The sequence below is a fragment of the Jaculus jaculus genome, chromosome 10, assembly GCF_020740685.1.
Source record: "Jaculus jaculus isolate mJacJac1 chromosome 10, mJacJac1.mat.Y.cur, whole genome shotgun sequence".
Taxonomy (NCBI): Eukaryota; Metazoa; Chordata; class Mammalia; order Rodentia; family Dipodidae; genus Jaculus; species Jaculus jaculus.
The window spans coordinates 109489653-109506950 of record NC_059111.1 but is presented as its reverse complement, the minus strand read 5'-3'; the positions used below and the strand labels follow the sequence as shown (position 1 = coordinate 109506950).

At 48.2% G+C, this 17298-nt stretch overlaps 3 non-coding genes across 3 annotated transcripts; 1 reads left to right on the top strand and 2 right to left on the bottom strand.

The window, feature by feature from the left end:
- Positions 1-7476: 7476 nt before the first annotated feature.
- Trnac-gca lies at positions 7477-7548 on the bottom strand. The gene has a single exon. It is a non-coding gene; the product is annotated as a tRNA-Cys (tRNA).
- Positions 7549-9860: 2312 nt separating this feature from the next.
- Trnac-gca lies at positions 9861-9932 on the bottom strand. Its single transcript has one exon. It is a non-coding gene; the product is annotated as a tRNA-Cys (tRNA).
- Positions 9933-14372: 4440 nt separating this feature from the next.
- On the top strand, positions 14373-14444 carry Trnac-gca. Its single transcript has one exon. It is a non-coding gene; the product is annotated as a tRNA-Cys (tRNA).
- Positions 14445-17298: the final 2854 nt, after the last annotated feature.

Here is a 17298-nt window from a genome sequence, read left to right as displayed (position 1 = left end):
GTACCCAATGCTTTTTGGTACCTAACTTTGATATAGAACACCACCTTGATTTCCCTACCTGGGGGCCAGGATATAAAGTCACCCTGGAAGTCAGACAGGACACAGGTCTGGTTGATTATTAGGGATGGTTTCAAATTGCTTCTCCCATGTGTTCTTCTGGCCTACCCCCATGGCTTATGTGTGATTGAGCACTTTGTCTTCATGAGGAGTGAGTCACCTCCTCAGGAGGAGGGATGGGAGCAGCAGCTTCTCTTTTGAGGCGCTGTGTTGGGTATAGCTGAGCTCTGCCTTCTGTCTTCCTTGGGAAACAAGCGTGGTAAGGTTTGGAAATTTCTCCATTGTGGGAGGGAAGGAGAGAGAGAGAAGGAGAAAGAGAATTAAGGAGGTACAGAAAATAGCTAATGGGCTGGAGAGATGGCTTAGCGGTTAAGCGCTTGCCTGTGAAGCCTAAGGACCCCGGTTCGAGGCTCGGTTCCCCAGGTCCCACGTTAGCCAGATGCACAAGGGGGTGCACGCGTCTGGAGTTCGTTTCCAGAGGCTGGAGGCCCTGGAGCGCCCATTCTCTCTCTCTCCCTCTATCTGTCTTTCTCTCTGTGTCTGTCGCTCTCAAATAAATAAATAAATAATTTTTTAAAAAAAAAGAGCTAAGAGGAGAGAAAGAGAGAATTTACTCTTCAAAGCCTGTATATGAAATTCACAGAATTTGCTAATGAAAAAAGTGTGGGGTACAGAAAAGTGTTTGAGATGTGTATAAATCATGTAGGTATTTGCTACACAGAGACTAACTGGGGCATTCATGACCCCACAGTGAAAACTGAAAACTTTACCTAGGAGGACCCTCCGTGGAGTGGGCATGGGCAAGAAAGAATACAGGAGTGTATGACTCAATGGGAATATGACAATGGTTCAATATGTTCATGCAATAAAAAGATAAGTTAGTAATAAATGAAGGCTGGGGAGATGATTAGGCAATGGCCTACAAAGCCAAAGGAACCTAGGTTTGATTCCTCAGTACCCACATAAAGCCAGATGTACAAGGTAGTACATGCATCTGAAATTCATTTGCAGTGGCTAGAAGCCCTGCCTTTTTCTATTTTTCTCAAATATACATAAATTAATAGTAAATTAAATGGTGTATTAATTTCTAAAGTGGAAACAGTTATTTCCTCAAAGCAAATAAAAGGTATTTAAAATTTTTTTTAATGTGTGTGTACATGTTCATGTAGGCTCGTGTGCACATAACTGGATGTTTGTGTGTGTGTGTGAAGGAGGGAGTTCAATATCAGATAGCTTCCTCTATCAACCTCCACCTTAGTTTTTGAGACAAGGTCTCTTACTGAACAAGGAGCTCCAGAGATCTTCCTGTTTCTGCCTCCCCAGATCTAGGGTGACAGGCACACACCAACATGTCTGGCTCTTCACAGGGGTGCCGGTGATCAGAACTCAGGTCTGCTTGCTTTCATGGCAAGCACTGTACCAACACTGGCATTCCTCCACCACCCCTGCCCACACTTGCTTTTTGAGGGAGACACAGAACGCCATCAACTGCAGACACAGTGTGGAGTTGACAGTGTGGAGAGGGTGCATGGAGCCAAGCTGCAGGCCTGGGCCTCAAGAGAGGAAGGGAAGCAGGCAGAGGAAGGCCGTCCAAGGTGCCCAGTCAAGCAGGTGACAGTAAGCCAGGGAAGGAGACAGAGGAGGAATGTCAGCACCATGGGAGGAAAGCAAGAGAGATTTTTCAAGTTAGCATCTCACTTGTAGCCCAGGCTGACCTGGAGCACACTCTGTCCTTGAACTCACAGCGATCCTCCTAGCTCTGCCTCCCCAGTGCTGGGATTAAGGCATGCACCACCATGCCCCGCTGAAGGACGTGTTTCAAAGGCCATCCAGGAGAAAGAGCTGGTGGAATGCTGCTGTGCCGGGGTGGCTTTCTGTGTGTCCTCCATGCGGTCACAGAGGGGGTTGGGCCTCTAGAGTCAAATAATTAGCATAGCTTTTCTGAACTTCCCTGGATTCAGTGACGATCCTATTCTAAACCGAGAAGCAACCGAGGGGAGAATTCAGAAGGCTGAGGGAGGGATGCGAACAAAACCCCAAGTCATGCCGAGAAGTGCCGTGGGGATGGGCATGGAGAAGGCAGAGAAAGCTGGGGCGCTGTCCATCTTACACAGGAGAGGAGGGAGGCCGGAAAGGAGTGGCCTGTCCCTGCAGGGATGGACTCTTGTGTTTATGGACACAAGCCCCTTTCACCACTATGTGAGACTTGTCCCTAGAATAAGCCACAGTGGGGACTCTGGAGATGGCTCATGGTGAGGACCTGGGTTGGTGTCCCAGCACCCAGGCAAATGCCTGGTGCACTTGGCTGCCGTCTTCTCATCCCAGGGCTTGGGGGGGGGGGGGCAGCTATGCTGAATCTTTGTGGCAAGGTGACTCCACCAGCTCTGGCTTCAGTGACAGACCTTTTCTCAGTCAAAAAAGCAGAGCGTGACTGGGAAGATACCTGAAATCAACCCGTACATGTGGCCTATGTGGAAACATGCACCTACATACACACATGCACACACCACACACAAAACCACACGATCGCATTTGTATTTTAAAATTTGAGAGTGAGGTTGGTTTGAGTCATCATGAACAAACCACATTGGAGTTGTTAGCAGTTCGTCTCTGGACTAAGAACAAGCCCATGCTGTGTTTATATTTAATTCTCATAATTTTAGATTCCATAATCACAGTGTTCAACGATTCCCTGCAGCTACCACAGTGGCGGGCTCTGGGAGGCCTGGAGCGGGCTCTGGAGGACAGCCTTTCTAAGTGCCACTGAGCCACTGCTGGGGACCTCGGAAGACATGGGTGTCTTCCCCTCAGGGAGCAAGCTCCTTCGGTTAGCGCACTCATGGTTTTGTAAACAGGTCAGCTTCCGACCCAGGGAGTCTATCCACTCAAAGTTATGTGTTTGGCGGCGGGGGGGGGGGGGTGGGGGGGAGGCTTTTTGTAGACTATCTAAATTTATACAAGAAAATACTAGTAAAATGGAAAGGGGGAGTTTACATAAAAATTGCCCTGCTGTTAGCAAAGATGCTTTCAAAATGGTACTAAGAAAGATGAAATCAAGTCTAGGTGAAACACGGTTTTTTTGTTTGTTTGTTTTTAAGAGCAAGGCTGGCAGGCTGAAAAGATGGCTTAGCAGTTAAGGCGCTTGCCTGCAAAACCAAAGGACCCAGGTTTCATTTCCCAGGACCCACGAAAGCCAGATAAATAAGGGGACGCATGCATCTGGAGTTAGTTTGCATTGGCAGGAGACCCTGATATGCCCATACTCTCTCTGTCTCTGTCTCTCTCTCTCTCTCTCATAAATAAATAAAAATAAAAAAGGCTGGTTATGGTAGTGTATACTCATAAACACTAGTACTGGGGAGGTGGTTACAAATGGTCACCTGAGGTTCAGTGAGCAGCAAGCTTGGCCAATTTCATGTAGGGCCCTGCCTCTCCCTCTCTCTCTCTCTCTCTCTCTCTGCATGTGTGTGTGTGTGTGTGTGTGTGTGTGTGTGTATATATATATATATATATATATATATATATATATATATATATGTATGTATTAAAGTTGATGATGCCTGATAAGAAATGACATCTGAGCTTGTCCTCTGGCCACCAGACACACACACACACATGCACGCACTGTAAATAGACAGATGGCATTGTGGGAAGAAACCTGTCTTATAGCTTCCAGCTCTACAGAAGAAGTTACTTGGAATGAATGGAAAGAGAGCTGGGTAGGACCAATAGCTCCTTTCAGTAAAATAATAAATAAATAAATAAAACAAGGGACCCATTGAACCTATCAGCAGTGTGGAACCCAGACTTGAGCCAGGGAACCTCAATAGCCATAGTCCAGATGTTCTACCCCTAAGCAATTCCCCTGGCCTGTGCCCAGGGTATAACAACTACCTTTTATATCAGCAGCATTCCCACGATATATTGGAAGTTCCTACTAATCTTCATCAGCACTGATTTCTCCGCATTCTCGACACAGAAAGAAGGTCTTCCTCCAGTCCCGAATGTCCCCAAACCCACCCCCTGCTCACATGTCTGTTCATCCCTCCCTCTTCCTTTAGCATGTGGGCGCAGCAGACATAGACTGCTACTACTACTGTACAAGGGCCTTTAGGATTTCCAAGTTGTATTTTCTTCATGTTATACACAACAAAGGCATTTAGGATTTGCATATCTGATTTCCTCCTGTTATACTAGCAAAACTTAAATTTGAAGCAATTCTACCTAACTTTTTTTTTTGAGGTAGAGTCTCGCTCTAGCTCAGGCTGATCTGGAATTTACTATGTAGTCTCAGGATGGCCTCGAACTCATGGTGATCCTCCTACCTCTGCCTCCAGAGTGCTGGGATTGAAGGCGGTGCGCCACCATGCCCAGTTTGCCTAACATCTTTAGAGACACATGCAGTACCTATATACCAACACACCTCTCTTACCTGTGGGTCTGTGTATTGGACCCTGAGGGTGGAGCTGGAGAAGGGCTTACCAAGTCCTCCTTGGATCACGGAGGAGTTCTGAGAAGCATCCTGAAGGCAGCATGGAATGAGGATCACAAAGGGCCTCTGTGGAGAAAGATCTGCTGTGACTACTGCCCTCACCCCCAGTACATAAATGTCCCAATGTTATATACATTTTTGTGATTTTTACCTATTTATTAGAGTCATAGAGAGAGGGAGAGAGAGAGCAAGAGTGAGAATAGGCACGCCAGGGCTTCCAGCCACTGCAAAGGAACTCCAGACGCATGCACCCCCTTGTGCATCTGGCTAACGTGGGTCCTGGGGAATTGAACCTAGGTCCTCTGGCATTGCAGGCAAGTGCCTTAACCGCTAAGCCAGCCCACTAGCCCTACATACATTTTTATTTATATCTAAGTATCTTTCACAAATATATTTCCAAGTCAAACATTGTTTTAAAAGCTTATCATTTGGGGTGGGGAAGATGGCTCAATGGTTATAGGTGCATGTTCGGAAAGCCTGGGGCCTGGGTTTGATTCCCCAGGACCCGTGTAAATCTGGATGCACAAAGTGGCACATGTGTCTGGAATTCATTTGCAGTTGCAAGAGGCCCTAGTGCACCCATAATCTCAATATCTCTCTCTCTCAAATTAATAAAAATAAATTTAAAAGCTTATCATTTTGAAACTTCATTTGTTGCATATCTTTCTTTATATGGAAGCAGCCATTTTCCATGGTTTTAAAAACTTCATTCAGGGCTGGAGAGATTAAGGTGCTTGCCTGCAAAGCTAAAGGACCTCTGTTTGATTCCCCAGGACCCACATTAGCCAGATGCACAAGGGAGCGCATGCATCCTGGAGTTCATTGAAGTGGCTGGAGGCCCTGGTGCACCCATTCTCTCTCTTTCTGTCTCTCTCTCTCTTCTCTTTACATCTTTCCCTCTCTCAAATAAATAAGTAAAAAAAAAAAAAACAAAAAAAAAGCTTTATTCATTGTATATCTTTATTTATATAGAAGCAGCCATTTCCATGGATTTGGTTGTTTCTTCTGGTCCTCTATCCTGTGTGGACTTAAAATAAGTGTCATGTGCTTTGTTTAATGTAATCAGTTTAGAAATCATTCTCAGACTTTTGTAGAGAAGGACTATAATTCATGTGTTCTATTCTTGTTTTTCCAGTATGTTTCTATCTCAGCTCGGTTGGGTTCTCATCTCCGCTGTGGTGATGATGTCTAGTGAACAGTGCTCATGGCCCGGCTACGGCATACTGAGCGGAACAGGGCAGTCTGGTAGGACTTTCGGCCTTTCCTGAAGCTGGTGGCAGCCTGTGTTTTCAAATGCTTCATTTTCCTTAAATATCAAAATTCTTCACACACTTCTATTTCTCTAAAAAATAATTTCCAAACCAGGTGTGGTGGCACTCACCTTTAATCCCAGCACTTGAGAGGCAGAGGTAGGAGGATTGTGAATTCCAGGTCAACCTGGGCTAGAGTGAAAAAAAAACAAAAAGCATTCCACGGATAAAAGCATTTGATAATTTATATTTCCTTGTTCTGTTTTCCAGTAGCTACCCAAGTTCTGCTCCCTTATTCCTGGTTGCCCTTGAAAGCCTGCCTACAGTCAAGGCCCCGTGGCTTCTTCAATCTCACCAAGACACACTGTGGTTCCACCTCTCTCCTGTGTGGAAGCCTCTCTGCTGGATTTCCAGGCTTGAATGCAGCTTGTTTGATTTTAAATATCATTTATTTATTTCTTTATTGGAGAGAAAGGGTGCATCAGAGCTTCCTTTTGCTGCAAATGTACTCGACACATGTGCCATCTTGTATGTCTGACTTCATGGGGGTACTGGGGAAGTGAAGCCCGGGCCATCAGGCTTTGCAAGCAAAAACCTGTTAAGCACTGAGCCATCTCTCCAACCCTTGGGTGCATTTTAACACCAACACAGCACCTTCGTTATGTTGTCGATGACTTCCTCCAGTGGCTTCTGTGAAATGTGAGTGGTGAGATTTTCATTCTCTTGAAGTCCGACGCTGCTGTAATTCTACCCATACTTGATTAGAAGTCTGGAGGGAGGCTGAGCGCAGTGGCGCACGCCTTTAATCCCAGCACGCAGGAGGCAGAGGTAGGAGGATCACCGTGAGTTCAAGGCCACCCTGAGACTACATAGTGAATTCCAGGTCAGCCTGAGCTAGAGCGAGACCCTACCTCGGAAAAAATAAATAAATAAAGGAAGTCTGGATGGACATAAATTAGGTACAAGTCATAGTCCTTCATCCTATGAAAGATGTTTCCTAGCATTGCTATTAAAAAGTTAACTACCATTGGTATTCCATGGCTGGTTCCTGTTTCCCGCTTCTCTCTTAAAGTTTTTTAAGACCTTTTTTCTGGTCCTATTATACTTTGACGTGCACTTTCATGTACTTGATAGAATCCCTGTTTATCTATTGTGATCAATACTTGAAGGGTCTTTCCTAGAGGAAAATCTTGTCTGACATCATGGGCAGTTTTTTATTATGTCTGTCATTTTTCTCATTTAGTAACCCTCAGAATGGAACTCAGAGTTGTGTGTATTACATATTTTTTCTATGTCTCACACCCAGTTCATCCACAAATCTAGTTCATCCAAACCCCTCAGGGGAGAAATTCCCAACCCTTCACCATACTCTGCTACTCAAGGGAGACTGAATGTGGAGTTCGATTGTACGCAACAGAGGTGTTCCTAAAGAGGAGTTGCTGCTCCCCCTCCCCTCCTCTGGGCAGGTGAGACTATCCCACACAAAGTGCACAAGCCCACACAGGCCCAGGAGTAGACCAGAAGTCCACACAGGAGAAAACAATTTGAAACCATTGCTGATATTCAACCAAACCAGGGTCCAGTCTTCCTTGCAGGCTGATTCTAAAACCTGGGCCCTGGCAGGAAAATCAAGGTGACATTCTAATGCCAAGGTTAGGTACCAAAAACCATTGGGTAAGGGGGCACCTGGATTTGAACCAGGGACCTCTTGATCTGCAGTCAAATGCTCTACCCCTGAGCTATACCCCCACCTGCTAACATGAGGGTTAATTATATCTTTTACTCCCAGAGGCACACCACAGGGTTTGTAACCCATTGACTAACACTTGAGGATGGAGCTGTAGGGAGTAATGAGGTCTGAGTCAGAGAAAACTTGTCACTCTTCTATGTAACAAGGGATGGGTTTCCCCCACAGGAACCCTGTGCCCTGATCTTCCCAGCCTTCACTCAGAAGAACAGATAGCTACCTGGACAAGCAGTAACACTGGCCACAAACGACAGTCTTTAACCACTGAGCCATCTCTCCAGCCCTCCTCTACTTCTTGGTCAGACTCAGTTATAAAGCATGCTCGCCTCTATCCACAGAATCTCGAAGTGCATCTAACCCCAGCCCAGGAGCTTGTGGTCTGCAAACTCACTGGTCCAGCAGGTCTGAGCTACCACTTTGAAAGGACCCCTCTTGACTGGTATCCACAGCTACCAAGGGCATAGAGTTGTAACACTCAGTGGCAACCTCTTGGCTAGTATCTCAAGATTTGCCCAGGGTTTTGAACTGCAGAACTAGACTTCCTGGCTGATATTCCGCTGCCACCAAAAAGTCAAAGTGCACAGCTGTCACTGACCACTTTGGTGCCCTCTAAGTTGGCATACCACTACCGCTGGGAACAGCACTTCTGCTTTTCCATTTGAGTTGTGCTCTACTGTCCATAAAGTCCTCATTGCAGCCGGGCGTGGGGGCACACACCTTTAATGCCAGCACTCCTGAGGCAGAGGTAGGAGGATCACCACGAGTTCAAGGCCACCCTGAGACTACATGCTGAATTCCAGGTCATCCTGAGCCACAGTAAGACCCTACCTGGAATTTAATTCATGGGAAAACTTGTGGGTTTCCTGTGAATTAAATTCCATTTTTGAAAAACCATGATCAGAAACATTGTTTTGTTGAGACCAGGACGTACATATTCCCCAGTAATCTTAAACTCACTGTGTAACTAGGGATGATCTCCTGATCTTCCTGACTCCCCCTCCCCAGTGCTGGAATTACAAGCATGTACCACCACACCCTGCTTAGAATCTTTTGGACTTCACTTGCCCCCTCACTTACTCTATGGGCACATCAGGGGCCTATGAGACGTTCTACATCTCTCTAGGACACCTTGAGAGGATCCACTTGGCATCACCTTATTATATCAGTGGTCTAAAGAAATGGCACTTGAACCACACTTTGGAGGTGGGCTGTTCCCACAGTCTTGATTTACCAGAATATCATTGGAATTTCTTTGCTATAGTGATGTAGTCAAGGCCTCCCTCATGGAGAGACCCATTTCCTTTTACCAACAATGCAAATCTTAGACCTCTGACTGCTTCTGAACTCTGTTCACATTCCATGCAGTTCTCACTGGAAGTCAAACTTTCCTTGCAGCACCCTTTCACTATGTAGTCTCAGGGTGGCCTCAAACTCACGGTGATCCACCTACCTTTGAAAAGGCGTGGGCCACCACACCCAGCTGCAGTACCCTTTAAAACAAAGAAAAGCCTAGCACAAATAGCTCATTCAGTCAATGTTTTCTCCTCTGCATTCGGTAAGCCCAAGAATACTTGCTGTGTCTGCGTTCTCCGGAGCCGCTGTCTCCCCGCTCTCAATAGCAGTCTCCACGGCGCCCCCAGCAGTGAGCTTCCTGGACGTGTTACCCTGGGACCCAATCAGACACCTCCGGGAACCTTTGACAACATCCCACTACTGTCGTCACACAGATGCAAGGAGCAAGCCATCCCGACTCAGAGCACGGAGCACTGCGGGCACCTCCTCACCAGAAGACGTGGACACCGGCGGGCGAGGCATGCCCGCGCCGCTCCTGCCACCAGCACGTGCTCGCCTCCACGTTAGCCCGTTCCTGTCAGCAGGGCCTCCTGTGCCCACAGACGGCCTCCCTGGCAGTGTGGATATTCCCAGTGCAGCTCATCACTTGGTGGTGGCTGGACCATGCCAAGCCATTCCTCCTTGATGGGGAGCATGGGACGAAGTTGGAATGGTTGAGGAGGGACAAAAAAAGGAAGGACATGAGTGAGAGGGGAACTCCAAATTTTAGCATTTGACAGCCACTGTGTCTGCCCAGTAATAATGAGCAGTGGAGTTCCAGGCCAAAGTGGTCTTCAGAGCCCTGGGGATTACAATAGGGTCTGGAAGATAAGGCCTGTGGATAAAAGGGACAGTAGTGGAACCCTATTGCACTGAGAGTCTTGAGTTGACTAGATGCCAACAAAAACAGAAGCCTTGAAATTTCACTGAAGGCTTGCCAAAAAAGAATTGATAATTTAGTCACTAAAACCAAATGTGAGCAAGGGGGCACCTGGATTTGAACCAGGGACCTCTTGATCTGCAGTCAAATGCTCTACCCCTGAGCTATACCCCCTGTCGTAGCAATGGAACTTAGTTAGTAACTTTCAGTGTGGAAGTATATAGACCTATGAAGTTTAATCACAGGTTCCCTTCAGAGCTACTTTGGAGAGAGAAGTTGCCAGACCTGACTGGTGAGACTCCTTCCCTCTGCTCCAGAGCTTCCCAGGCCTGTCCTTGAGTGGGGACTTCAGCCAGGAAGCAGAGGAGCAGCCTGCGAACCCCAGCCCACGCCCATGCCATTCTGATGTAACCATGAGCTGCCAACGGTCTCCTGCCTGGACCCCCAGCCACGCCACTCCAGCTTCCACGAGGACAGTTGCTGTAACTCCGACCTTCTCCAGTCTAGTCTGTGTGGTCAGCATCAGCCCCAGAGCCCCTCCCACCTGGGAGACGGCACCAGGACCGTGTCCTCGAAGCTGAAGCGTGTGGGAAGTGCGGGCTCTGGCCTGGGGAAAGCGGTTCACAGAGGAACCGTCCACCTTCTGCAGACAAGCTGGCTCTGGAGGCCGTCTCTCCTGGTCTGACCACCCGCGCCCAGACTGCTGCGGGGGGAAGAAGGAGGGAGACACGTTGGGGACAGCCGCTCCTGCCTGCTCCTGGCAGGTTCGCTCTGCCTATAGCGAGCTCACCTGCCCTGGACATACCCACGAGAATTCCTCATCACATTCCCTTCCTTTTCTTTGAGAAGCAAATAGTCTGAAAAAATAGAAATATGCAAAGGGAGGAGAGCCAGACCCCGAGAACTGGAGGGACGTCGAGACTACAGAAAGGGAGTGGAGGCAGCTTCCATCCACCCGACAGTGCTCCAGTGCGGCCCTGTGGCTTTCCTCTCTGCTTAGAACGTAATTGGAATGATAACATAGAAGCATAATGAATGTGAGAAATGTCTCCTCTGAGTTAAAAAATCATCGCACGCACACATACACACAATAAAACACGACCCATTGGGAATGAGGCACCCAGACTCAAACAAGAGATCTTACTGAACCAAAGCCAGTTGCTTTATTCCTGAGCTGTGGCTCTGTCCTATGTCAAGTCTCTAATAACGACCTTTCGTATTCATATTATGCATAGCACTCCTATAATACATTTGAAGTTTCTACTTATCTCCATAGAGTTAGTTAACACTGAATTCTCTTTAATCTCACCCAAGAGAAATCCTTTTACGGATCACAATGTCCCCAACCAGACCCTCTGCTTGCCTGTCTGCACATCCTTTCCTCAGTCTATGGGAGCAGCAGACATATATTACTGTTCCCATGGCTTTTGGGACTCATATGTGTTCATGTGTGCCTAATTTCCATCACTCTAGGAAAAACAGACAGCCCATAAACTTCATAAGTGGTCAAGACTGTAGCAACAGATCAACTCTTCCATTTGGCTTGAACTTCATTTGTTGAGATGAATGATATCATCAGTTGAGGCCAGGTAGATCCTCTCAAAAGGAAAAGATGTCATAAGAATGTGGACTGTCCTATAGTCATCTGATGTGCCCAAATGCATTACTGAGCCAAGGAGGAATGCAACGTCAAAAAGATTCTGAGCAGGGTGTGGTAATGCATGCCTGCAATCCTAGCACCTGGGATGATGAGGCAGGAAGATCAGGAGTTCGAGGCCATCCTCAGCTACATAGTGAGTTTAAAGCCAGCCTGGGACATGTAAGACTCTGTTTCAAAAAAATATTCTGATGATTTTTTTAAAAAAATACTTTATTTTAAGTAATTAATTTATTTATTTGACAGAGAAAGAGGGGGAGAAAGAGAGAGAGAATGGGCATGCCAGGTCCTCCAGCCATTGCAAACGAACTCCAGACACATGTGTCCCCTTGTGCATCTGGCTAACGTGGGTCCTGGGGAATCGAACCTAGGTCCTTTGGCTTGGAGAGATGGCTTAGTGGTTAAGGCACTTGCCTGCGGAGCCTAAGGACCCAGGTTCAACTCCCATGTAAGCTACACACACAAGTGGCACAAGTCTCTGGAGTTCTATTGTAGTAGCTGAGGCCCTGGTATTCTAATTCTCCCTCTCTCTCCCTCTCTCCCTCTCTCTGTTTCTCTCTCTCTCTCTCAAAACAAGAGTCACTTGCTTGGAAAGCCTGATGGCCAGGGTTTGATTCCCCATGCAGGTGTGCACAAAGTAACATATGCATCTGGAGTTCATTTGCAGGGGCAGGAAGACCTGGCCCACCAAGGAGCTGTGTTGTGGACAAAGCATTTAGAAGTGGACTCACATGACTGAGACTGTCTGAGAAGTTAAAGGGACCTCTGGGCCCCTGACGTTCTACAGGAGGGGATTAGCCAAGGAGATTGCTAAGTGTCCTAAAAGCACACATTTTCTAATGACTTCTTCAGAAATTGTGCAGGAGGGTGATGGAGAAGGGAGCGTCTCAGAGTGTGGAGCCATGTGTCACGGGGCAGGATGATGAGAGAGAGCCCCTCCCAGGTGACCGGGGGTCTCCTCATCAAGGAGCATCCCCTCCTACTGCTGAGAAAATAAATCAGTCTTCCCTGGGGTGCTGGTGTCCTCGCGGTGAAGAATGAAGCACAGAGACAGGTGACAACAGAGGAGAAGAGAGGACTTTACTCACAGGAGAGCAGAACTGAGTGAAAGCTCTGAACTTCAGTGGCAATAGGATGCCAACCGAGAGGGCACGAGGTGGGAGTGGCTGCTCTGCAGTCCCCTTGGTGGCACCAGGATACCAAGCACTGCTGTTGTGGAGAGTCACAGTTTGAAACCCTTGGCAAACTGGGGACGCCAGCCACAAGGGGCCCCATCAAAGTGACAGCCCAGACTGTGGGCACTGTCAGACAGGAGCTGGGGGCGCTAGACTGTGGGTGCAGGACCAGGTGCCAGGAGTAGAAGCAGGTCCCGGCTTGGAGAGCCTCTCCAGCCTGTGAGGCAGGAGCAGGTCCGGCAGCCTAAGCACAAGGGGCTTCAGTGGACAGCGGCGTTTGCCTGGGAGAGGGTGAGAGGCCCAATGCTGTGGGATAGAGAGGATGTCTGTGCAGATACAGAGGGCCCTGATTGGTTAGGTGCATGCAAATAATGTGAAAATCATGGGGACCAATCAGGAGAGGTCGTCAGCCTAGGAAGGGGGAGTGACCGAGTGCCAATAGATGGCAGCTCTGGTTCCCTGTTGCCATGGCAGCCAAGGCAAAGAAGCTCCTGGCTGTCAGAAGTGTAAAGCCACGCCCAGTTATGGTGTGGTGGGGAGTTGGAGCTCTGCCCACCCTAGCCAGTATCGCCCTGGCCGCAATGCTTATTGCTCTGGGTCACTGGGGAATGGAGTAGTGCACCCCATCCTGTGACTGCGCACATCCGGGAAATACGGAAATCGGCGTCTAGGGCAGCCTGAGCTAGAGCAGAAGGTCACAGGTGAGGATGGCCACTTTCACCTTCCACGTGAAGGTTACAAACCAGTTTCTGTGACAGGCAGGTTTCCCCTGTGTTCAATTGTTGGTATACATATGTGTCGATGGAAGTCCTTGTGTGTGTGTGTGTGTGTGTGAAGTGATTATTTGCGTATACACACGTGATGATGCACTTGTAAGCTGAGGCCAAGTGTCTTCCTGAATCACTCTCTACGCTGTTTTCTGAGACATAGACTTTTCACTGAATCAAGAGCTCCCTGATTCAGAAAGCTCACTGGACACAGATCCAGTGGATCACCAGGAGTGGTGATGCACACTTTTAATCCCAGCACTCAAGAGGCCAAGGTAGGAGAACTACTGTGAGTTTGAGGTCAGCCTGCGATTACATTGTGAATTTCAGGTTAGCCTGGGCTAGAATGAGACATTACCTTAAGGAACCAACACCAGAGTATCAGCGGGCTCTGCTCATCTCTGCCCCCTAGTGCCTGGTTTACAAATGTGCGCTGCCATGCCAGGTTTCTTACATGGGTTCTAGGGATCCAAAATTGGGTCCTCATGCCAGCAGGAGAAGCATTGTACTGGCAGAGCCATTTAATTTCTCCAGCCCCAGTCAGTCCATTGATTTCACAGTTTCTGGAAGACAAGGATCCTGTCAAGAATTAATGCAGACCACAAGATCCAGGGCTGGCATTAGATGAGGCTTTGAGGGTCTGGGAATGAGGCAGGCATGTTTCGTAATTGATTCTGACCATGAAGCAGAGGGGTCCATTCGCTCTAGCCCTTCACTGATTCTGTGTGCTGCCCTCTCCCACCCCCAAATGTCAGGCGGGCAGCCAGCTCTTTGGGTCTCCCCAGTCAGGATGGTCAGGCTGCAGGAACCATCGCTTTCGTGCTCACGCTCCAGAAGGGGCCAGGACGGAGAGGTGGTCCTGAGGAGGTGAGAGTTTGGAGCACACATGGCTCCAGGCTGGGCCTCATAGGAAGAAGAGGCTGATGGCAGGTGCCAGCCTGAGAGCAGGATGGGTGCTGAGCACTGGGAGGGGCCGTGCAGGGTTAGAGTGCTTATTAGATATGCATGAGCAGGTGGGGGCATAGCTCAGGGGTAGAGCATTTGACTGCAGATCAAGAGGTCCCCGGTTCAAATCCGGGTGCCCCCTTGCTGGTGTTTCCTTTAGATGCTTGGATGCAAAACTAAAGCTTTTGCATAGAGCTAAATAGTGGCTCCAGTCACCCATGTTGGCCCGTGGCTCCCAGCTGTGACCCAGATGCACACTGCACTGTGTTCCCTTTGAGGTCTGGATTCTGCTCAGGCTCCATCTGTGTCCTCTTCCCTGGCAGGAGGCTCAGCGTGAGGCCCAGGCAGGTGCGAGTCACTCATTCCATGGCTCAGCTGTGCCCCAAGGTAGTGATGGCAGGCTGACTCCCTGCAGGTGACCCGACCTGCACGAGGCCTGTGGCCTTGCGGAGTGGCTTCTCCCTCTGACAGGATGGCCTTGTCATCACTGCGGGAAGCTCCACGAGACTCCCAGGGGGGGTGCTCCTTTGCCCCGACCCCCAGGCCTCTGCTGAGCGTCTGTGAAAATCTGTAGTCATTGGTTGTCCTAATTTGGACTAAACTTTCAGTGGTGAGGCCAGTATCCTTTCATAGTATATTCACACGGATAGCAGGGATGTCACAAACTCCCTGTTTGCAGAGTTAGTGAGTGACAGTGTGAAATAATGAGGTCCCATCTGAGGCTGGGATGATGAGCCGCCTAAAGATGCACATCCATGGGCTGGAGAGATGGCTCAGCAGTTAAGGCTCTTGTTTGTAATGTCTGGTGGCTTGGGCTTGATTCCCTAGCACTCATGTAAAGACAGATGCACAAAGTCGTATATGTACCTGGAGTTCGTTTGCAGCGGCTGGAGGCCCTGGTACGCCCATTGTCTCTCTCCCTACCTTTCTGTCTGTTTGTAAGTAAGTAAGTAAATTTTTATTTATTTATTTATTTTTTTTTTTTTTTGCAAAAAGATGCACATTCAGGCCCAAGCCCAGTCAGCTGAGGCTGCGGATCTCAGGCGTGGTCTCCTCACTACTTTCCACACGCAGGGCTTGCAGGCATGTCCCTGGACATGTTTCACATCTGCTGCGGTCACCCAGTGACCAAAACACCGGGACTGCAGAGGCTTTCTTCTCACCTTCCCAGCGTCAGCCCACAGCCGGTCGCAGCCTCTCTGAAGTTCGTTGCACTTGCATAATGTGTTGGTGTTACAGGTTTTGAGAGCAAAGGAGCCTTTCTCAGCTCTTGGGGGCTTATCTTGGGGGTTAGGGTGGCAGATACTCAACAATCACGAATACACTCCCCAGGCTAGAGGCCCTTGAGTTCTTTGTCCCCCAGTCCCATGTAACAGTGAAGGGAAACAGAAGCAAGTCATGCAGGCAAGGTTTCTTAGAAACAGACACCACTAGGTTCCCAGAGTGGGAGGGGAGAGGACTTGAAGGAATTGCTGGCCCGTATGATTGACTGCAGTAGCTTTTTGTATAGGTTTCGATAGCGTCCAAATGATGACTTGTATGGAAATCAGGCATCAGACAGGTACAGACAGACTTGACAGGTCTACTAAACACATCTGGAGTCTTTAATAAATGACGAGGTAAGGTGAGATAGTTGTAGGCTAAGGGAAGGCTACCTATATACTAGGGAGTTGAGGAGAATCAGGACATGGGGAAAACAATGAGAAGCCTGACAAAGTTCTAAGGAAGTTGGGGGCTTAGGAAGTTGGGAGAACAACGGACAGAGGACGGTGGCCGACTGGTGTCCTGATCAGTCAGCAGCCACTATATTGATGAGTAGGGACTTTCTGACAATTTTAGCCCCAGGACTGGAATTGCCTTATTGTCACATTCAAGGAAGATCCAGGTTTACTTCTCCTTAAGGGCCTGTCACCCTGACTAAGCCTCTGGCAGTGCAAGGTGCCTGGGCTGTCCTTCCTGTCAATGTGTACTTCCACAATGCTTGGCAGTCAAACCTGTTCCCAGCCAGAGAGACGGAGGGCTTAGATGGCGCTGTGCAAGGAGAAGTCAGTGTCTCCCCATCTCAGGCTGGGAGAAGGTGGCCAATGCTCCAAAAGTGAGGCCTGACAAAATTCCCTTAGGAATGAGAGGGAAACCAGAGGGGGTGGGGAGAGGAAGAAAAGGAAGAAGGAGGAGGGAAGGAGGGAGGGTGGGAGTCTAACAGCGCTGCGGCAACAGCAGACACAGGCGCTCGGCTGGCTGAGGAGGTGGCAAAGAACGACGGGAAGTGTCTTGCTCTACATCAAATAGGCCTCATTGTGGTCTCATGGGATTGTTCTTTAATATTCATGGCCCTTGACCTACGTTAGTCTTGGTACTTTAGCAATTGGGGATTCCTAAATCTACTTCTAGTTTTTTGTTTTTTTTTTTTAATTTATTTAAGAGAAACAGGCAGATGGAGAGAGAGAATGGGCACACTAGGGCCTCCAGCCACTGCAAATGAACTCCAGATGCATGCGCCTCCTTGCATGGGTCCTGGAGAATCCAACTGGGATCCTTTGGCTTTGCAGGCAAACGCCTTAACCACTAAGCCATCTCTTCAGCTCCAACTTCTAGTTCTTTCCTGGAGGGGCTCATTCTCCAACTCTATTAACTAAAAAAAATAAGCCTGATATATATGCTTGAATAGGAAGTGCTAATTGCACCTTCCCTGTCAGGATAAATTATATGTTAAATCTTATGGATGGTCAGATTTGCTAGTCATAAATAAGCTATATTTTGTTTCCTGATTTATAGTGCCTTTGTCTAGTATAGTACATCTTCTATCGTTCATTAGGGAGGGTCTCACTTGGTCACAAGCCAACTTGGAAACTTCAACAGATAAGAAATCTTAGCCTCCTAATTGACAGAATTAAGGGTGTGCGGCAATACACATCTTAAGGGACTGTGACTTTAACAAATGTTAGAGGATCTGGTTGTCATAATATGTACTCTTGTATAAATACTCTGTGCTGTTT